Consider the following 24,293-nt stretch of genomic DNA (forward strand, 5'->3'; position numbering starts at 1 on the left):
TTGTTATAAAACATTTTGATTGTAAAATAAGTTTTGTTTTTTGTGCATGTGGTTACAAAGAATCTTGTCATATTGTTATAAAATATTTTGATTGTAAAATAAGTTATGTTTTTGGTGCATGTGGTTTTGATTATCCATGGTATTGGCCCATGGTATTGTAATAAAGTCTATTCACAAGCTCATAATATCAATGGCAAAGCACGGGTGAATATCCATAGTTAAAAATCTTGTCATATTTCTATTGTAAAATAAGATATGTTTTTTGTGCATGTGGTTTTGATTATCGTTGGTATTGGCCCATGGTATTGTAATAAATGCTATTTACAAGTTAAAATTGGAGTTTTCTTTAGTGCGACCTTTTGGAGTTTCCAGTGCCAATAAACTATTTACAAGTTAATATTGGAGTTGTCTTTAGTGCGACCTTTTAGAGTTTCCACAGGAAAAGCTTCCCAAAAGTCACACTAAAGACAACTCAATTAATATTATCCACGTGGAAGTCAATATCATGGATTAAAAATCTTACCATAATGTTATAAAATATTTCGATTGTGAAATAGGTTATGGCTTTCCGCATTTGGTATTGATAAGCCATGGTATTATAACAAAGTCTATATTTGGACACGAGGGCTTATATTACTTTTAACTTTTTATTTATTACTTTTTGTTTATTACCTTCAACTTTTTATTAATAATTGAGCAAACATTTAAATATTTACACTCATCCCCAATATAACTTTTAAATTTTAACTTTTTATTATTTTTTAATTGTGTCGACATTTAAAATGGTTTATAATACTTATATTACACCTACACATCTACCCTATAATAACTAAAATACCCTTCAACCCAATAAAAATTAAATATTAAAAAAAAAATCATTAATAATTAAAATTTATATTAAATCTGAATACAAAATTAAATTTACTTAATATTTTTCCCAAAAAGTGCTTTATCCAACATTATCCTCCTCTTAAACAACAAATTTAAAAAGGCCAATGGCGTGGGACCCGCTTTCATTAAAATTCACAAAGTTAATTGTATATATAACCCTCACCCGGAAGACATTCACGCGTTCTTTGTTCACATCACTAGAGAACCTGCGGGTGAAGGAACGATACAGTACGCAATTACGTGTCTTAGAGTCGTGGACTTAAATATCAAGAAAATTCTTGACAATGGAAGTTGTTGGAGTAGACATGCACAGTGTTGCAACGACAGAGAAATGGGGCAAGGTGTTAAGCAAGGTTTTTAAGGGCGTGGTGGTGTTAACAGTCACTGTCACTCGTGATTTCGATACTAAGAGCGCCGGTGTCTTTAAAGCTACTGGTTTCATTGCAGATAAGCAACGTGGGCTCATGCTCACGAACCGCCATGTCGTTTGTCCCGGACCTGTTATGGCTGAGGCTACGTTTCTCAATAATGAGGAGATTCCCATTTATCCTCTGTATCGTTACCCTGTTCATGATTTTGGATTTTTTGGTTTTGATCCCGGAGCAGTTCGGTTTATGGAAATTGAGGAAATCCCTCTTGCACCAGAAGCTGCAGCTACTGGATTGGAGATCCGGGTGGTGGGTAATGACAGTGGTGACAAGCTTTCGGTTTCTGCAGGAACCCTAGCCCGACTAGATCGACCGAGCCCTGTTTACTCACCGATTAAGTACAATGATTCAATACATTTTATATGTAGGCAGCTTCAGGGACAAAAGGAGGCTCAAGTGGGTCTCCAGTAATAAATTGCGAGGCACAAGCAGTTGGATTAAATGCGGGTGGTAGACAAGAAGGTTCTTCTGCATATTATCTTCCATTAGTTCGAGTGGTAAGGGCTTTGCAAATTTTATAGAGGTGCAAGGATGAGTCAGACACTTGATGGCATGCAGTCCATATACCTTGAGGGACACTCCACATGACTCTTCTTCACAAAGGATTCGATGAGGCACGTAGGTTAGGGCTTCAAGGCGAGACTGAGGAATTACTGAGAAAGTTTTTTCCCGAAGAGATTTAGAGCGAGGGGATTTACTTGTCAGTGTGAATGATGAGACTGTCACTCATTTCTTGAAGTTGGAGACAATTCTCGATGATAATGTTGTAAAGCCGATAAATTTACATTTTGAGAGGGGTGGTGTTCCTATAAAGATTACTTTGGAGATCCAGGACTTACATTCTATAACTCCAAACAATTTTTTGGAACAAAGTGATGGCATAGTTCATCCTTTATCGTACCAACAGGCTAGGAATTTATCCTTCAACTGTGGTCTAGTGTATGTTGCACAACCAGGGTACATGTTATCAAGTGCAGGTGTTCCTTCTCGTGATATCATTAAAAAATTTGCAGGGAAGGAAACTACAAGGGTCGAACAATGTATATCTATTTTGTCAAAATTACATCGAGGATCAGGGGTTCCTCTAGAATTTGTGAAACATCGAGATCATCATCGAACGATGGTTGTCCTTGTAACTATTGACAGGCATGATTGGTACGGAGAACCTCAACTATACAATCGAAATGATGAGAGTGGATTGTGAAAAAGGACGCCTGCAATCTTGCAAATCCCATTTTCAGCAGATGAACAAGTTGGCGGAATGGAAGTGGATTCAACAAAACTCATTAGCAGTCCAAGATTGAAAAGTATTATTAGCAATGTAAGTGGTGGGGGTGATATGCCACAGTTTCATTCTTTTGTTTCAGACTCTATCAGTATTGACAGAAGCAAGGCGAAGAGGAGATGGCTGAATGATCAAGATGAGCCAGGTACAACTCTGGAAATTCAAACCCCATCTTTAGAGGAAGCCATAAAACCAAGCCTTGTCATGGTTGATGTCGATATACCACCATTATCAGTGCTTGATTGTGTGCCGAATAAACCTCTTTCTCAAACCGGGGTGGTGGTCTATCATTCTAAAACCATAGGAATAGTTGTGATTGACAGAAATACAGTTCCCACATCTGTGGCAGATGTCATGTTATCATTTGCTGCATACCAAGCGGAAATCCCTGGGCAGGTTATTTTTTAGCACCCTGTACACAATTATGCATTAGTGGCATATGATCCTGTCGCACTAGGTCCATCCGGTGCTGTTGAAATATTAATTTCAACTTGCCGTGCTGCACATAATTCACAAAACTGCCTGACCATATCGGACCTCTTTTCACGAAAAGTGGTTTTCCTCCAAACGCGCCCGATGCAATTAGAACCTGCCACGAGTCAATTGTACTTTCAACAAAACAACTTTCTATCCGGACGTAACATTTGTTCTGTTTGGGTGAGCGATGATCGTTGGATTGGAGTGAAGTCATTTCGCCGTCGATTGAAGTCAAAGATGCATACAGTACTAACCATGGAATTCGCGTGAAATTTTTGTTTGACCGTCGTTTACTGCAATAGAGTAATTAATAGTATTTACGTTGGTTCGTAAATTGTTGGTAGAACTTTAAATTTTAATGTTTTTTATTATTACGGAACGTATGTAAGTTTTTTATTTGAATGCATATCCATTGTATGGGATATATATATATATATATTTTTGTGTGTTGACTTTTTGTTTTGCAATAAAACATATGCGTGCGAAATTGTGTGTTGACTTTTTGTATTGCCAGAAAACATAATCACAGCAGTGCGAAACTAGAGTAGCTCGCAAATGAACAACAATGCGAAGCAAACAAAACCAGAGAAGAGCTTAATTTTTCTGTGCAGTGATTTTGAAATGTGCAGCAACGCATATAAAGGTTGTATTGCTGGATATGTAATGTAACAAGCGCAGAAGCGTGAAGAAGGGAAGCAAGTTTTTTTCTGAAACCAAAAGTGTGTAAATGGTGTGAGTAAAGAAATGTTTTTTTTCACTGCAAAGTGAATGTAATGTGAGGAAGTTTTTTTACAACATATGTAAGAATTGTTATTACAACAGTATATGTAAAAGTTCCTTTTACAGCAGTGAATGTAAAAGAGATTTTTACACACAACATTGTAAAATCTCAGGAGGAGACAAAGTAATTTTCTTTGTTGAGATGTTCTTGGTGAATCCATCTGTGAGAGAGGAAGAAATAGTAAGAGGCACTTTATTAATGAATAGAAAGTTTTATGTGTGTTGTTGAAACTCTGTTCTCTGCGGAATTTTTTTTTGCTTCCCTGTGTTAAGATCCTGGAGAAACCAAAACAAAGCATTGTCTCTGTGTTCAGTTAGTTTGTTTTTGGAATTTTACTAGAAAAACTCCCAACAGTGGTATCAGAGCAGATCCAGGCTCTTTGAAGGTGTCAAAGAAGGTGAATGAAGGAGTTTTTTGTTGCGGCAACTTCTGTAACAGAGTGAAGTCTCAGGCAAAAGGATCCAGGTATTTCTCAGATTAGTTTTTTGTGTTACTACTGAAGAAATAGTCAGTATTTTTAAATACATAGTTAAATATTTGAAGCATAGCTGAGAATGAAAGGAATGGCCAGCACCAACACTAGTATGGGTACTTTTAATACTCAGCTCCCACGGTTTAATGGAAAGAACTATGACTACTGGGCAATAACCATGAAAGCCCTGTTTGCTTCTCAAGATCTATGGGAATTAGTTGAGGATGGTTTTGAAGAACCAGCAGATGAAAATGAGTTTAATAGATTAACTCAGGCAGAGAAGGATCTGTTGAAGAGAAATGGGAAGAAGGGTTCAAAAGCCCTTTTATTTTTGTACCAAGCAGTGGACTAGAGTGTGTTTCCAAGGATAGTAGCAGCCAAGACATCCAAAGAAGCATGGAAAACTCTCAAGACAACTTATAAAGGCATGGAGAAAGTGAAGACAACAAATCTACAGTTGCTGAGGAAAGATCTTGAAAATTTGTGCATGAAGGAGTCAGACAATATTGACTCATTCTTCACACATGTAATTGGTCTAGCCACACAGATAATGTCTCATGGAGAAACTCTTGAAGAAAGGAGGATTGTGGAGAAAATATTGAGGGTTCTACCCTCAAAGTTTGATGTGATTTTCACCACCATAGAAGAGACAAAGGATCTCTCAAACTTTTCAGTTGATGAACTTCATGCATCACTGATAACACATGAGCAGAGGTTGAGTAGAAATGTAAACTCATCTCTAGAGCAAGCCTTTAAGACCCAGATGTCATTTGGAAGAGGAAGAGGTCAAGGCAGAGGAAGCAAAAGAGGAAGAGGCAGAAGCCAAAACGGAGGTGGAAGGAACAATTCAGCAAATACTCAAGGAAGAGGCAGCAATCCAAATCAGAACCAAGGCCAAGGTAGCAGCCAACAAAGTGGACAACATCATGCTCAAGGAAAAAGGTATGAAAAATCCAATTTCCAATGTTATTATTGTAAAAAATATGGGCATTATGCAAATAAATGTAGGAAGAAGCAGCATGATATGAATAATAGATCTAGTGCACATATCACTAGAGAAAACATCAGCCAAGATAATGTGCTTTTAGCTTGTAACATGGCTGAAACAAACAGTGATGATATATGGTTTCTAGATTCCGGTTGTAGTAACCATATGACATGAAACATAGCTTTGTTTTCTACTTTAGATCAAAATGTGAAGTCACAAGTCACACTTGGGACTGATAGCAAAATTTCTATTATGTGTAAAGGAGAAGTAAAAATATTTACAAAGAAAGGTGAAAGGAAAACTATAGCAGATGTCTATTATGTTCCTGGAATGAAGTGTAACCTCTTAAGTATTGGACAGCTTGTTCAAAAGGGTTACAATGTTTTCTTTGTGAATGATGTATTCACCATCATGGATAGAGCACCCAACAAACGATGTATTGCTGAAGTGAAGATGACGAGGAACAAGATGTTCCCTCTCAGAATAAGGGCAAATTTGAAAAACAAAGAAGTAATTGCAGCAGTTACCTAAGAGGCTTTCCAAAGCGTACCAAAGGATGGAAATTGGTTGTGGCACTTGAGATTTAGACACCTCAACTTTGGAGGTCTTAACTTGTTGAGTAGAAAAGGAATGGTAATAGGATTACCATTGATAGAGAAACCGGACAACCTTTGTGAAGGTTGTATCTCTGGGAAACAACACAGAGAAATTTTTCCATCACGGAAAAGCATAAGGGCAAAGACACCCTTAGAGATTGTCCACTCAGACTTATGTGGACCGATGCAAACCCCATCATTAGCAGGCAGCCAATATTTTCTAACATTCGTTGATGATTTCACCAGAAAGACTTGGTCTTATTTTTTAAAGAACAAAAGTGAAGTGTTTGAAAAATTTCGAAATTTCAAAGCACTTGTGGAAAACCAAAGCGGGCTGCATATCAAAGTTCTGAGAACTGATAGAGGAGGTGAGTATATCTCCAAGGAATTCCTATGGTTTTGTAGAGAAAATGGAATACACAAGCAATTTACAGCAAGTTACATTGCACAACAAAATGGAGTTGCTGAGAGGAAGAATAGGACCATCATGGATATGGCAAGGAGTATGTTAAAGGCAAAGAATTTTCCAAATTATTATTGGGCTGAAGCTGTACATTGTGCAGTATATATTTTGAATAGATCCCCTACAAAATCTGTGATGAACAAAGTATCGGAAGAAGCATGGAGTGGAAGAAAGAAAGGAGTCACCCACATGAAAGTTTTTGGTTGTGTGGCTTATGCACACATTCCAGATCAACGAAGGAGGAAGTTGGACAGCAAAGGGGAGAAATGTATTTTTATTGGATACAGTGAGGAATCCAAAGCTTACAGGTTGGAAACAGTGAATGTTAAAAATTGTTTGTCTCATGATGAAGATGATGAAGAGATGGCTGAAATACATCCCCAAACAGCAGCGCCAACACAAGGACACGAGGAGACACCCTTGAAGAGAAATGATAGTGCTTCTCCAAGCACACCACAAGGAGGAAATTGAAGTGCTTCTTCAAACACTTGCACACCAAATGAAAGAGATAAGAAATTCAGAAATTTAAGTGACATTTATGATGAAGGGATGATTTCCTTGTTTTCTTTGTATTGTCATGTTGATGACCCTATTCATTTCAAAGATGCAATTAAAGATAAGAAATGGATAGAAGCTATGGATGAGGAGATGAATGCCATAGAAAGAAACAAGACATGGGATTTAGTTGAGCTACCAAAAGGTAAAGAGGTCATTGGAGTTAAATGGGTCTACAAGACCAAATGTAGTGCTGAAGGCAAGATAGAAAGCCACAAGGCAAGACTGGTTGTCAAGGGATACAAGCAGCAGTATGGGAGAGACTATGAGGAGACTTTCGCACCGGTTGCAAGAATGGAAACCGTGAGAGCAGTGCTATCTATAGCAGCACAAAACAAGTGGAAAGTTTACCAAATGGACGTGAAGTTAGCATTCCTAAATGGAGTGTTAATGGAAGAGGTTTACATTGAACAACCTCCAGGATATGAAAAGAAAGGCCAAGAGCACAAAGTATGCAGATTAAAGAAAGCTCTTTATGGGCTGAAGCAAGCACCAAGAGCATGGTACAGTAGGATAGACTCCTATCCACTGGAAAATGGATTTGAGAAGTGTGAGGGAGAACCCACCATCTACATCAAAGAAAATGATGGTAAAATTTTAATTGTTGTGTTATATGTTGATGATGTTATTTTTACAAAGAATGATGACTACCTCATTGAAAATTTCAAATCAGTCATGAAAGAAGAATTTGAAATGACTGACATGGGTTTGCTGAGATACTTCTTAGGAATAGAAGTAGATCAAAATGAAAATGGGATTTTTATCTCACAAGCAAGATATGTAAATGAGGTGTTGGGTAGATTTAATATGCAGGACAACAAGGCAGTAATCACTCCCACAGTGATGGGATTAAAACTCAGCAAAGAGGACAACAACAAGTATTTTGATCCTAGCTTGTATAAGAGCATTGTTGGTAGCCTAATGTATTTAACTGCAACTAGGCCTGATATAATGTTTGCTGTTAGTTTAATTTCCAGATACATGGAGAGGCCAAAAGAGGCACATTGGCAGGCAGCAAAATAATTCTGAGGTATGCTAAAGGTACTAAAATGTTTGGCATTTTATATACTGTCTCAGAATGTTCAGATTTAGTTGGATACACTGATAGTGATTGGGCTGGAAGTGTAGATGGTCGGAAAAGCACATCCGGTTATGTCTTTAACATGGGTTTAGGAGCCATTTCATGGGCTTCTAAGAAACAGCCTATTGTGGTGTTGTCTACAGGAGAGGCTAAATATGTGACAGCTACAGCAGCAGCATGTCAAGTAGTTTGGATGAGAAGGACGTTAAAGAGCTTAGGCCAAGAGCAGGCAAAAGGGATGGTGATTTTTTGTTACAATAGCTCAGATATTGCATTATCCAAGAGTTTCGTGTTTCATAAGAGAACGAAGCACATTGATACAAGGTTTCACTACATCAGGGAAATGGTGAACAATGGTGAAATCATTTTAGAACATTGTAGGACTCAGGAACAGGTTGCAGACATTTTGACAAAGCCATTGGACCAGAAAAGATTTGAATTTTTGAGGAAATTTCTGGGTATGACTGAATGCCCAGCAGTTGAAATTAAAGTGGAGTGTTGAAATATTAATTTCAACTTGCTGTGCTGCACTTAATTCACAAAACCGCCTGACCATATCGGACCACTTTTCACGAAAAGTGGTTTTCCTCCAAACGCGCCTGATGTAATTAGAACCTGCCACAAGTCAATTGTACTTTCAGCAAAACAACTTTCTATCTGGATGTAACATTCATTCTATTTGGGCGAGCGATGATCGTTGGATTGGAGTGAAGCCATTTCGCCGTTGATTGAATTCAAAGATGCATACAAGACTAACCATGGAGTTCGTGTGAAATTTTTGTTTGACCGCCATTTACTGCAGTAGAGTAATTAATAGTAATTATGTTGGTTCGTAAATTGTTGGTAGAACTTTAAATTTTAATGTTTTTTATTATTACGGAAGTATGGGGGTAGAAAACGTACGTAAGTTTTTTATTTGAATGCATACACATTGTATGCGATATATATATATATATATATATATATATATATATATATATATATATATTTGTGTGTTGACTTTTTGTATTGCAAGAAAACATACACACAGCAGTGCGAAACTAGAGCAGCTCGCAAATGAACAACAATGCGAAGCAAAAAAAACCAGAGCAGGGGTTAATTTTTCTGTGCAGGGATTTTGAAATGTGCAGCAACACATATAAAGGTTGTATTGGTGGATATGTAATGTAACAAGCGCAGAAGCGTGAATAAGGGAAGAATGTTTTTTTTTTTAAACGAGAAGTGTGTAAATGGTGTGAGTAAAGAAATGCTTTTTTCACCGCACAGTGAATGTAATGTGAGGAATTTTTTTTACGGCATATGTAAGAATTGTTATTACAGCAGTATATGTAAAAGTTCCTTTTACAGCAGTGAAGGTAAAAGAGCTTTTTACACACAGAATTGTAAAATCTCAGGAGGAGACAGAGTAATTTTCTTTGTTGAAATGTTCTTAGTGAATCCCTCTGTGAGAGAGGAAGAAATATGTAATATGCAGTTTATTAATGAATAGAAAGTTTTGTGTGTTATTGAAACTCTATTCTCTGGAGAATTTTTTTTTTGCTTCCCTGTGTTAAGATCCTGGAGAAACCAAAATAGAGCATTGTCTCTGTGTTCAGTTAGTTTGTTTTTGGAATTTTACCAGAAAAATTCCCAACAGGTGTTGCAGCTGTACATGCAGCTGTTCTTCTTCCTAAACCTACTTTTCTTAAAGGTGATGTTGTGCATCTTGTTGGTTTGAGAAAGAGCTTAGAACTTGCATCACACAAGTGCATTGTCACAAGCCCACAAGTTTCATTGAATATTGCTGCAACTGATATTCCCCGTTATAGAGCAATGAACATGGACGTAATCGAATTAAAGGCACATTTACGGAATTTATTTGCTGGTGTGTTAGTCAACGATCATGGAAGGCTTCGGGCATTATGGGTTGGCTTCTACAGTCGCAACAGATATAATAATCTGGTTGTGAGTGCAATTCTAATTTATGCTGTCAGCCAGATTTCAGAGAGGATTATTCACGGATTTGCAGGTTTACCTTTGCTTGGTAACGGAATGAAAATATCTATGCCCATTGTCCGCATTTTAGAGGTTGAAGTTTGTACAACCTTACTTTCAAAGGTGTGCATCTTTGGGTTAAGTGACAAATGGATTAGTGATTTAGCAAACAAAGATCCTCTAAGACAACAGGTGTTGCAAGTCAAGTGTTGTTTTGCTGGATCATGAGCATCAGGTACGCTGGACGCTGGTGACATGCGGTTGGCCATAGATGGGAACATGGTTACCAATTATCGGGATGTTGAGAATGCTTGCCAGCAGGTTGAAGAGAGCAAGGATGAGCAAGGTGATCTAAGACTTACAATTTTCCGCCAGGGTAAGGAGATTGGAGTTCTTGTGGGCACATATGTATGAAGTGGGCTTCAAATCATGCACATCGTAAGTTGGTGCGGCTATACTGTAGAGGAGACAAACTCAGCTGTCGGCTCGTTAGGATTTTGGCCTCTTGAACATAACAGTGTATACCTGTTGTGATATAATTTGGGATGCCCCACTGATAGATATGCAGATCATACTGAGCATTGGATTGTTCAATTAAATGATAAACCGACGCCTGATTTGCAGACATTTGTAAATGTAATAAAAGAGTTGGAACACGGTGACTTTGTTCGTGTTAAGATATTGAATTTAGATGGAAAACGCCATGTTTTTTCTTTGAAGCAAGACTTGCATTACTGCCCGACGTGGGAACTTAAATTTGACAAAGAAACGGCAACATGGATTCAAACAACCATTAAATCGGTCTCTAAGAGCTAAGAGCATGAGCTCGTAGAGCATCTCATGGACCAAATAGAATGATCAAATTTTCATACACGGAGATGCAAAGAGCATTATGAACTAGATCACGGATTTTACACTTTTCAGTTTTTCCTATATTCTTTAACTGGATGAGGTGTACTAATTTTTTTTAAATAATTGTCAGCCCATTACATTCAACAATATATAAAGAACAGAATAGAGCCATAATTTTTTTCAACTAGATGCGGTGTATTAAAATTTTGATAAATAATTGGTAGCGCATTACATTCACTCATATATAAAGAACATAATAGAACCAGTAATAGATCTTTTAAAAAGGGGCATTGACTAAGATCTAGCTGAGTATGGCTTAGCTATATATGCAGATATATCAACTCCATAGAGGACATCTTTTTTATAATTTTTGATGGTCTTTTAATGGTATGATTTTGATGGCTTTATATGATTTTGTATAACCGGAGGTGAGGGTTATGAATGTATTTTTGTCTCAGATATAAGATAGATGATAGTAGAAAGATACTAATTGTTATAGACTAAAAATCTGAAAACAGTTGACTTTGTTTGGAAAATGTTGAAATATTAAATTCAAACTGCCGTGCGTATTTAATTCAACAAAACCACTAGTCTCCCATCGGACCGCTTTTGCTGAGGCAGTGGTTTTCCTCCGAGGGGCTCTACTACTGTACACCATTTGACGCGTGTCCACAGTAGTTTTTGCGAAATAGCTTTTTATCGGGACGTATCGTTCATTTTGTTTGGGCAACTGATATTCGTCCAATTGCAAGGATGGATGATGACCGTTGATTAAAGTCATAGTTGCGTATAGACCTGCAGTAAACACATTGGGTGAAGTTTTTGTTTTGATTGCTAGTATTCTCCATAAAAGTAATAAATGAAATTTATTGTGATGGGTAGAATGTAGGTAAAAAATTTTAATTTTATTATTTTCTATCAGCGGGAGTATGGGCACAAGTAAATGTTGGTAGAATTTTAAATTTTAATGTTTTTTTGCACGGAAGTATGGGCATAAGTAATTGTATTTGTTATGTTTTTTTTGTTGTTGTGTATTGGATATGCAAGAAAAATCCACGCAGCAGAGGGTGAGTAAAAAATGAAATGAAGAATTTACACAACAGTGTAAAATGAAGGGGAATGCGCAGTAGCGCAACTGTAATAATTCTTGGATGTTGCATATGAAATGAAAAGGGAGAAAATTGCCGCAGAAAATGTAAAGAAATTTTTATTCCCGCAGTGAATGTAAGATTTCAGTAGTGAATGTAATATTCTTGTCTTTTACACAGCAGTAAAAAAAGGATTGCGAGTAAAGACAGTGTGTTATTTTTCTAGAGAGACAAAGCAAATTTTTTTTGTGTATCTGAAGTGTTCTTGTGTAAATCCCTTTGAGAGAGGAAGAAGTATGTAATAGCCAGTCTTTATTAATCAATGAAAAGTGTTTTTATGTGTGAGAAAATCTCTATCTTCTGGAAACAATTTTTTAAGCTTCCCTGTGTCCTAAGATCTTGTGGCAAAACAGAGCATTGTCTCTGTGTTCAGTTTATTTGTTTTGGAATTTATCAGAAAATTCCCAACAGTGGTATCAGAGCTTGTCTAGGCTCTTTGAAGGTGTCAAAGAAGCTGAAGGAAGGACTTCTTGCTGCAGCAGTTTCTCCAGCAGAGTGAAGACTCAGTCAAGAAAGGATTCAGGTATTTCTCAAAGTTTTTTTTGTGTAGCTGTTGAAGACAGTCAGTGATTTTTAAATACACAGTCAAATATTTGAAGCATAGCTGAGAGAGTGCAAGGATGGCTGGAACCAGCACTAGCATGGGCATGTTTAATACTCAGCTCCCATAGTTTAATGGGAAAAACTATGACTATTGGGCAATAACCATGAGAGCCCTGTTTGCTTCTCAAGATTTATGGGAATTAGTTGCAGATGGATTTGAAGAACCAGCAGATGAAGAATAGTTTAATAACTTGACATAGGCAGAGAAAGATCTGTTGAAGAGCTATAAGAAGGAGGACTCAAAAGCCCTCGTATTTTTATATCAAGCAGTGCATGAGAGTGTGTTTCCAAGGATAGCAGCGACCAAGACATCCAAAGAAGCATGGAAAACTCTCAAGACAGCCTATCAAGGCATGGATAAAGTGAATACAACAAAACTAAAGTTGCTGAGGAGAGATTTTGAGAACCTGTGCATGAAGGAGTCAAATAATATTGACTCATTCTTCACACATGTGATTGGTCTGGTCACACAGATAAGGTCTCATGGAGAAACTCTTGAAGAAAGGAGGATTGTGGAGAAACTATTGAGGGTCCTACCCTCAAAGTTCGATGTGATTGTCACCACCATAGAAGAGACAAAGGATCTCACAAACTTTTTAGTTGATGAACTACGTGCATCACTGATAACACATGAGCAGAGATTGAGTAGGAATGAAAACTCATCTCTAGAACAAGCCTTTAAGACCCACATGTCCTTTGGAAGAGGAAGAGGTCAAGGTAGAGGAAACAAGAGAGGAAGAGGCAGAAGCCAAAACAGAGGTGGAAGGATCAGTCCAACAAATGCTCAAGGAAGAGGCAGCAATCCAAATCAGAACCAAGGCCAAGGCAGTAGCCAACAAAGTGGACAACATCATGCTCAAGGACAAAGGTATAAAAAATCCAATGTCCAATGTTATTATTGTAAAAAATATGGGCATTATGCCAATGAATGTAGGAAGAAGCAGCATGATATGAATAATAGATCTAGTGAAAATATCACTAGAGAAAATATCAGCCAAGATAATGTTCTTCTAGCTTGTAACATGGCTTAAAAAAACAATGATGATATATGGTTTCTAGACTCTGGTTGCTGCAACCATATGACAGGAAACATAGCCCTGTTTTCTGCTTTAGATCAAAATGTGAAATCACAAGTCACACTTGGGACTGATAGTAAAATTTCTGTTATGGGAAAAGGAGAAGTAAAAATATTTACAAAGGAAGGTGAAAATAAAACCATAGCAGATGTCTATTATGTTCCTAGAATGAAGTGTAACCTCTTAAGTATTGGACATCTTGTTCAAAAGGGGTATAATGTTTTATTTGAGAATGATGTATGCACCATCATGGATAGAGCACCTAGCAAACGATGTATTGCTGAAGTGAAGATGACGAGGAACAATATGTTCCCTCTTAGAATAAAGGTAGATTTGAAAAACAAAGAAGTAATTGCAGCAGTTACCCAAGAGGCTTTCCAAAGCGTACCAAAAGATGAAAATTGGTTGTGGCATTTGAGATTTGGGCATCTCAACTTTGGAGGTCTTAACTTGTTGAGTAGAAAAGGAATGGTAAGAGGATTACCATTGATAGAGAAACTAGAAAGCCTTTGTTGGTATCATCCTAAGCCCCTTTTTCCTTCCCAGTTTCACATCATTTATCCATACATTTTCATCATTTACCCCTCAAAATCCTTGAATATTGATTATTAATTGTTCTATAGTTATTAAATTGCATAAGAATTAATTTAGGAGTTTTATGTTCCAGAATTAGAGGTTTTTGATGACTTGACTACAGGAAGTACCCACAACCTGTAATGAGTTTACCGTTTGACATGTGGCGCAGCGGATGAGCGAGAACGAAAAGCATGGGCGAGAAGTGGAATGTCCAAGGATGGACAAACACCTATCTTCCATCCAAATCGAGCCTCCTATGCATGCGGTCAACTTCAGTCAAAGCAGGGTACTCTGGCGCATAAAAGCAGCAACAACATTGTTCTATTTTCATTTTGATTTTTGTTCTTTTTGAAACTTATGGTATGGAAACATTTTGCAAAAAGACTATGTAAAAACACGGCAACAACACTATGTACATTCACTGCATCGATGACATGGCTGTATGTACGCATGTGTAAATACAGTTAGTTAAATGTTTTGAAGGTTAATTAATGGGTTGTTGAAAACATTTGCTCAGAAGAGAGTTTAGTTAATACACAGAACCGGTTACAGTCCCAACGTGTGTTCACTCTTTTGCATTGGTTGATTGCTGAACGGTGGTAGTCAGTATACCCTTAGGCGTGGACGGGCCCTGCGTCCTTTGTTTGGTATACTGCTCTTCGTTTTGTTACATTTCTTTTAGTTTATATATATATTTGCACAGCGTTGTATTAGTTTCAATCTATATGCTTACACAGCGTTGTATTGGTTTCGATTTATGTATCACACAGGTTGCATCATAGTTCAATTTACATAACTGTTGATTCACATAGTATATATGCTACAGTCATCTGAGCTTTCGATTCCTTTATGTTTTGAGTTTCATTACATGTATATGGTGTGCGCATCCAAAGGGTTTATTGTTATGTTGAATGGTCAGTACTAGGATCTGGAACGAGAATCTTGTAAGGGATTTGGTCCTTGTGTGATTTACAGATGCATGCTCATAAACTCTGCCTTATTTCACTGTCTATTCATGTTCTTTTTATATAGTTTCATAGTGTCAATATCTTGCATGCTGTGTGTGTTTTAAGCAAAGGTTTTCTGAGTGATACCTCTGTAAGGGGGTTAGAATCATTGCCACAATCATACACAGTCTTTAGATTCACAGTTTGCTTTGATAGATGCATGTCATAACCAGCATTGTAGTGAGGTACATCAGTAGGGTAATCTAGGTGTGTGAAGGATAGGCTGCATATCACGGTCTTCCATAAAGAAGCCTTGCAATTTACCTCATAATCACCTGGGTGGTAATTCTTTATGTCTATATATTTTAGACCACGCCTCTAAGCTTACGCACCTCGGTCGATATTAAATATAGGGTCCAGTCTAGCACCCTAGCTGGAACGACTACATTTTGGCACCGTTGCCGGGGAGGCGTACGTGAAGAATTCAAACAAAAAGGAAAAAAATTTCAATACACAAAAACAACCAAAAACACAGTTAGAATCATGTTCATATATGCCTAGACTTAGGGACAATCAAGGGAGATTTGTGAAACCCCCCCACCATCTTAACACTAATCCATCATCATCAGGAGTAGACTCAACACCAACTGAGGAGGATATTCAAACATTAGCTGAGAAATTTTATTCAGGACAGCACATTACTCTTGCTGAGAGAGAAATTTTGTTTGCACATAAATCACAGCAGCAACCTTTTCCTAAATCTTCTACCCAAGGGAAAAGTAGCACCATTACCAAACAATATTCCTTTCTCTCTTTTCCACCAAGAGACACTAAGAGACCAAGCAAAATGGCTGAGGAGGGATCTGGATCAGTTCCCCATCAAGAGGAAGAGGAATCCACTTTTAAATTCCCTATACAAGAACCACAAGAGGATGAGGAGATTAAAATGAAAAATATACCCCCATGCGTGTTACCCAATTTCTATGGTATGGCATCAGAGGATCCGGACTCATTCTTATTTGAGTTCGACATTGTGTGTCGCACTTATGGTTATACAGATGATGCTCACAGATTGAGATTGTTTCCAGCCACATTAAAGGCAACAGCCTTGAAATGGTTTATGGGGCTAGGGGAACATGCCATAGTAGATTGGGATGGCATGAGGAGGATATTTCTGAGGAAATATCAGCCTTATTGCAGATCCAAAGACTCTAAAGATGACATCTTTAGAATGAGTCAGCAGGAGGATGAAACCTTAGAAGAATATCTAGAACGGTTTGTCTATAACTTGCAAAAATCTAAACACCGAACCATGCCTCCTGATCTAGTTCGCACAATCTTTTTGAAAGGTATCAGGGAAGAATACATGGATGATCTCAACTTAATGGGCAAAGGTGATATCTCTGCCCTACCCTTTGAAGAAATAGCTGAACTGTGTGAAAAATATTCAAGAAGTAAAGCCAAAATGGGAAAGAGGACCTTGTCATCTAGGGTCATAAAAACTGCCTCTGCTAGTGTCACCCGGGCTGAAATTGGTAATCTTTTAGAAGAGTTCAAAACAGATTTGTTGAGTACTCTAGGAAATCAAATTGATACCTTAAAAGCCAAAAAGAAACAAGAGGAAGAAGACAATATCATGGCCATTTTCTGCCCCAAGTGTCGCAAGAAGCATGCATTAAAAGACTGTCCTTTAGACAATATACAAGTATGTGCTTTCTGTACTGAGCATCATGATATATTTGACTGTCCTAAAGTTAAAATTGTGCAGAACTGTAACATGGCAGCCAGCACAGAGATGGAGAACGTGTACTACATGGGTGCAAAGCGACCATGGCAACCAAGGCAAGCACCCCAAGGTATGTTTCCTAATCAAAATATGCAATTTCCTATGAATGATCAGATGTATGCACAAAACTCATGGAATATACCTATGCCATGGCAGCATGGAAACCAATCACAAAATCAATGGAGACCATCTCAACAATATCCCCAATCCTACCATCAATATCCTCAATCATACCCACCTTACTCACAGCCATATCAGTAGTACCCTCAGTCATATCCATCACATTCACAGCCATATCAGCAGCACCCTCAGCCAGTTGTTTATCAGCCCCAACAAACTTTGCCTGCTCCTCCACAAATAAATGTCCCACAACTTCAATTTCCAACTAATTCACCACCCCCCAGACCCACACAAATACCTGCTCAAGCTGTCCCAAATCCGAACAATAGAGCAGAGACGCCAGCTTATAATGTAGAGGAAGGAACTTCCTACTCCACACTACCTTTACAAAACATTAACCTGAGGTTTGGTAGGGTCCTCCAAAAGGATTCTCCAATAACAGATCAGCAAGGAGAAAACTTAGAAAAAGAAAATGAAATGACAACTCAAACACAACCAAGCAGTGAAACAAGAGACAAACAAATGCAGTCACTGCAACCACCTTTTCCGGACCGTTTGGTCCAAGTCAAACCACCATTGCCTCCACCACAATTTGATGTCTTGGATGAACTTAAAAATGTCTACATAAAAATCCCTTTGCTGCAAGCTATAAAGGACATTCCTATTTACACCAAAGCCATCAAAGATATGTGTCTAAATAAACCTGCTAGGAAGAGGATTGATCCTCACGCCATTCATGTTCTAGGAAATTTAGCAGGCCTTATGACCAATACCATCTCCATGGAGAAGTATGTTGATCCGGGCATTCCAAAAGTGACCACCATCATTAACAACATACGGATCCCAAACACTTTGATAGATCTTGGAGCTGCAATTAATGTCATGACCCTTGAAACTATGAGAACACTCCAGCTTGTGAATTTGCAACATACCACAATTGTTCTTGAACTAGCTGATAGGTCCAAAGTCATTCTTGAGGGGATTTTGGAAGATATCATTGTTTCACTGGACTCTTGGGAGTATCCGGTGGATTTCCTAGTCCTTCAACCCAAATCCAATCTAGGAGGACATCCTATCATTCTAGGCAGACCATGGTTAGCGACTGCTGATGCATTTATTGGATGCCGATCAGGTAACATGATTATCTCTAGAGGGATCGAAAGGAAACAGCTCACCCTCTATCCATCAGCACAATCACCTGCAGTCACACATAACTTGTGGCTTGATGACAAATTTAATGACAAAGAGGAGGTACAATCTGTTTTTAGCATTGACCAGATCTATGATTTCTATGAAGATAATACTGATTTGGTAGAATTATTTCTCTCACAGCCTGATATATCTGAAAACTTGAGAAATGAACAGTATAATGCTGCAGATGTACTTCTAGCTCAAAACTTTCAAGAAACATGTACTATCCACTCCTTGCAATCTACATTTCATGACATCTTTCCAGTTCAATCCATCACCAATACTCAGAGTCAAGTCATAGAGATCAGTCCAGGCAAAACTTTAAACATAGGCAACCACCTTGACTCATCTCAACAAGAAAAATTGATTAGACTCTTGACAAAGTACCAAAAAGCCTTTGCATGGGATTACACTGACATGCATGGGATTCACCCCGACCCATGCACTCACCACATTTACACTGATAGCACCATTAAACCGGTGAGGCAACCGTAACGAAGAATGAACCCCATGCTCCAAGACATTGTCAGAGAAGAGTTGCAAAAACTCTTGAGAGTCAACTTTATATATCCTATTTCTGACAGTCAGTGGGTATCCCCATTGGTTATTGTGCCTAAGAAGAATGGCAAGTGGCATATCTATGTTGACTACAGACAGCTGAACAAAGCCACACTCAAAGACTACTTCCCACTGCCATTCATTGACCAAGTGTTAGACACCCTAGCCGGCAAATCATCGTTTTCCTTTCTGGACGGTTTCAGTGGCTACAACCAGATCCAGATTGCTCTGAAGACCAGGACAAAACCACCTTCACCTGTCCTTGGGGCACCTATGCCTACAATGTTTTTCCATTTGGACTTTGTAATGCTCTAGCTACATTTCAGCGAGCTGTGTTAGCTATCTTTGCTGATTTGGTTCATGATTGTGTTGAAGTGTATATGGATGATTTTTCAGTATATGGCAATTCTTTTGAACATGCATTAGAAAATCTAGAAAGAGTTTTGAAAAGGTGTATTGAAGCTAACCTGTCCCTCAACAATGAAAAGTGCTTTATGATGCTAAATGAAGGGATAGTGTTGGGCCATTATATCTCTTTTCAAGGCATCCAGGTTGACCCAGCCAAGATACAGATTATTGCCGATTTGCCTATTCCACAGAACCAGAGAGAGGTAAGAAGTTTTCTTGGGTATGCTAGCTATTACCGCAGATTCATTGAACATTTTAGCAAGATAGCCTTACCTTTGTTTAAACTTCTTGCCAAAGATGTACTTTTTAATTGGACTGAGAACTACCAACATGCATTTGAACAACTTAAGAAGAAACTATCTACTGCACCAGTCCTGAGAGGGCCTAATTGGAGTTTACCATTTCATATTTTTACCGATGCATCTGACACTGCCATAGGTGCATGCTTAGGCCAAAAAGAAGAATCTTGTACATATGCGATTTATTTCATTAGTAAAAATCTCGCACCTGCCGAGCTTAACTATACAGTTACAGAAAAGGAAACACTTGCCATCATTTATGCTGTGAAAAAATTTCGCCATTACATAACTGGTTATGAAGTCTTTGTACATACTGATCACTCTGCCATTCGACATCTCATGAATAAACCAATAACTAGTGGCAAAGTTACCAGATGGTTACTATTGCTGCAGGAATTTAACATCACAGTGCTAGATAGACCAGGCAAAGAAAACCAGGTGGCAGATTTCCTCTCTAGACTGCAAAATCCAGGTGAGATTGTTCTTGTTGAGGACTCTTTTCCGGATGAGCACTTATTCACAATTTCCATAGTAACTCCTTGGTTTGCTGATTTAGCTAATTACTTGTCTACAGGTAGGACACCTCCACATTTCACTGCAAAGGAAAGGAAAAGACTGATCAAACAAAGTGTTAGATATTCATGGCTCAATGGCGATCTCTTTTACACTGGTTTTGATATGATCATTAGGAGATGTGTCCGAAATGATGACGTAATTGACATTTTAAAATCTTGCCATGATGAACCGTGTGGTGGGCATTTTGCACCGAAGCGGACAGCCTTCAAAGTTCTTACTCTTGGATACTATTGGCCATCCATTTTCAAGGATGCCAAGAAGTATGTAAAGAGTTGTGACAACTGCCAAAGGATGGGCAGACCCACAGCTACGGATCAGATGCCCCTTCAACCCCAAGTTCACTTAGAACCATTTGATAAGTGGGCTCTGGACTTCATAGGACCAATCAACCCAGCCTCTAATGGTAAGAAGTGCATCTTAGTGTGTACTGATTATGTCACAAAGTGGGCAGAAGCAAAAGCACTGGTAAGAGCAACCGAACACACAGTAGTCAATTTCCTTTTCGAGGAGATCTTTGTGAGGTATGGAGTGCCAAGAGAAATTGTCACTGATCAAGGTACCCAATTGACCTCCAAGCTCATGAAGGACATCACAGACAAGTACCAGATAAAGCATAGGAAAAGTACGCCCTACCATCCACAGGCCAACGGGCAGGTGGAATCAACCAACAAGACTTTGGAGGGGATCATTACCAAAACTGTTGCAATGAACTGCAAAAACTGGGAGGAAATGCTCAAGGAGGCACTCTGGGCTTACCGGATTACTTGGAAAGATACCACCGGATTTACACCATACCAGTTGGTGTACGGTAAGGATGTCATGCTTCCTATTGAATTCCAAATTCACACTTTTAAATTAGCTGCAGATTTACTAATTGATTTGGATCAAGCACAGAAAGAGAGAATCCAGCAGTTGAACCAGCTGGATGAGATGAGGCAACAAGCAGAACAAACCACCACCCTCATGCAAAAGCACAGGAAGCAATGGCATGATTCACACATTAAGAAGAAGCACTTCAAAGAAGGTGACTGGGCTCTACTTTTTGATTCAAAATTCAAGGATCATAAAGCTAAGTTCACCACCCATTGGATGGGCCCTTATGAAATCGTTCAGGCTTATGACAATGGATCAGTAAAACTCCAAACTATTGATGGCAAAGGTCATTATTTCACAGTCAATGGTCATCGCCTGAAGCTGTACAACAAGCCCATCAGCAAACAAGATTTTCTCAATACATTATCTCAGCAAGAAGAGGTTGAGGTACTGCAGCCCTCAGCTGCAGTATCACTACCTTAGTTTCATTTTCTTTCAATTTCAAAATCAAGAAAAAAATAAAAAAAAAATAAACAATAAAAAATAAAATAAAAAAAAATTAAATAAAACAAAAAACTCAAAAAAAAAAATAAAAAATAAAAAATAATAATAATGGGTTAGCTGTGAAAACCAGTATCTGGCACAATCTAACCCTGAATTCCTACCTGGAAACCAATTTATTGGCGGGTATGAATTCTATTTCTGTGATTTATTGTTTCATTTCTCAGTTGCATCATGACTTGAGGACAAGTCAAACTTTCAGTCGGGGAGAGGGAGACATCTGTTCTGTTACTTTTATCTCTCCCTTGTAAATTCTTCAGATTTCTTATTCTATATTTCACTGTAAATTTCCAACAGCAGCTTGTTACCAGCATTCTAGACTTTAACAAATAAGTTGTTCTGTCATGATTTTCAGAGGGACCTGGTTATAAATAGTTTCCAGGGGGACCTGTTTTGTTCAGACACCTATGCTATCAACACCATCAGTGTAATGGGACCTGTTTAAGGTATTCAGAAGGGACCTGTTTTAAGCAATTGACACCTGTTTGAGACATTCCAGCCAGCAGTAGGGACCTGTTTAAAACATTCAGTTGGGACCTGTTAAAAATTTCTTGACATCAAAGGCTACTTCAACAGACTTCCACCAACACTCCAGCAAATTGCAAGCTCAGTAAACTTGTAATAATACAAAGAGCTGCATGAACATCTTCAGTTGTTCAAGGGACCTGTTACAGTTTTCTCAAGGGACCTGTATCTTCAAATCTTCCTAAGGAACCTATTGCATCTTCAGTTTTCACAAGGGACCTATTACATTTTCAGTCTTCAAAAAGGGACCTGTACATTCAAATTTTTCAAAAGGGACCTGTTATATCTTCAAAAATTTTCTCAAAGGACCTGTGTATTCAACCTCCCTCAGAGGACCTGTCGAAAGAACAGTCAAAAGGATTAGCAACTCAGCATGTCAAATGATCAACAAAGGAGTAATGTATTTCTATTCTTGGGCATTTAATTTCCTAGATTAGTTTTAATGTAATTTTGGTGACTATAAGCTGTTGTAATTAATTTCAAGGACACCTTCATACATCCACTTACCACCCTTTATCCCACCAAGTTTCATCATTCCCTACATCCACCTATCCCTAACACCCATCACCAACACATATACCCTCCAGGAATACCAAAATTCTCTACATGATTGAATATAAGTGAAAAGGACACGTGGTGAACTGTGTGTTTGTTAAAAAATACAAAGGATGAGATAGAAGCGGCCTATATATATATTCTTTACTCCATACAGTCGAATCATAACAAACGGCCTATATGTTTTACACCACACACACACCCGAATTATAACCTCGCCACCCAGCATTGCTACCCAGCATTATAGCTCAGCCCTTTCGGTACGCTCTCAGCGTCCTTATGCTAATATGCATACAAGCATACAGCCCTCTATTTTTAAATTGTATGATTACATTGTAAGGCGAGTACAGGGTATTTCACATCCTCGGTTCCCATAACTTACAAAGCGAAAGTTTGAAGCAAGGGAGGCGAGGAGATTGTCATCATATGGGTAGAGTTACAACGTAAAGGAGTGAAGCAAGGAACGCAGAGGCGATTGTTACCATTTGAGTGGGGTTACAAAGTGAAAATTTGAACAAAGAGCGCAAAGGAAAGTATCACTGTTTGGGGTCGATTTACACAGTGAAACCGGTGAGCGCCGAGAAGGGAAGCATCACCATTCTACTTCTAACACCCACAACAGTCATATCGACCAGCTAAGCACCATAATTGAAGATTGAAGGAAGCTACATATACCAGGTAACCGACCTGACATCTCTGTGTTTAAATTCTAAAAGTGTAGACAGAGAAGGGTTAGAGGCATAACCCTCTGCCATCACCATGACTAATAGAGTTGAACCTAGTACATTCGATAGCTCACAGTAAAATAACGATTGCATTGAGATTCTTCAAGAAGCACAGTGGTTACCTTTTCTGGAAAAATTCCATGGGAGCAATGAAGAAGTCACAAAACAATTTGCCTTTACCTTCAATGGAGAAAAGGCCCTAATAGGCACCTTCTCCTTCAGAATCTCAGAGGATACCATAGCTCAGGCAATTGGACTCAGCCCTGAGGGAGAAAAGTACTTTAAAACTAAACAATTCAAGGAGAAATCATGGACACAGTTCATGTCCAGGTCTAGAGTTTCCTCAGTAAACTGGAAAAAGGGAGTTCCAAGAAGCTGGTTAGTTCATCCTTGGGATGAAATGGTCTACATTATCCAAAAGTTTATAACATGTGAAGGTAGATACATCATTGTTTATCTCTATCACATCAAGCTACTCCTCCATCTAAAGAAACAATGTGTAATCAGTGTGCCATATTTTCTGCTGCAAAGTTTAACAAAGATGGCCAAAACTATCCAGAAACAAAAAGGGAATGAGGACAAAAGTCTATACCATTTTGGCCTGATTAAAATCCTCATTGAACATGAGTTGCAGAAGCGAGGGAAGCCATGGAAAGAATTCTTAACTGACAACCAGATCAGAGATGAGGAGGAAAAAGAAGAGCTGCAAGAAGATTCTGGGTTTATGAAGGATATAGATGAGGAAATTCCAGTGTCCAAGGCCAGCAGAGCACCTCAACCAGAGGGCAGCATAAGGACCAGAAACATGCAAAAAGAGGATGTCAAGAGAGCTGAGAAAGACAAAATCTTCACCACCTACTCCCGAAGATCAAGGAGGACATCAAAAACTCAGCTGCAAGAAGACCAATTTGAATCTCCTGCCCCTGCCCATTTAGATGTTGAAAGTGGTGATCATTCAGCACCAGCACCAGAAGTTGACATAG

General features: G+C 38.4%; 1 pseudogene; it reads left to right on the top strand.

The window, feature by feature from the left end:
- The first annotated feature begins 1,175 nt into the window (after nucleotides 1-1,175).
- On the top strand, nucleotides 1,176-10,807 carry LOC149207771 (protease Do-like 7 pseudogene; annotated as a pseudogene).
- Nucleotides 10,808-24,293: the final 13,486 nt, after the last annotated feature.

This window comes from Pinus tabuliformis, chromosome 1_2 (assembly GCF_031772625.1).
Source record: "Pinus tabuliformis cultivar Carrire ecotype Pingquan chromosome 1_2, CPIR1, whole genome shotgun sequence".
NCBI classification, from domain to species: domain Eukaryota; kingdom Viridiplantae; phylum Streptophyta; class Pinopsida; order Pinales; family Pinaceae; genus Pinus; species Pinus tabuliformis.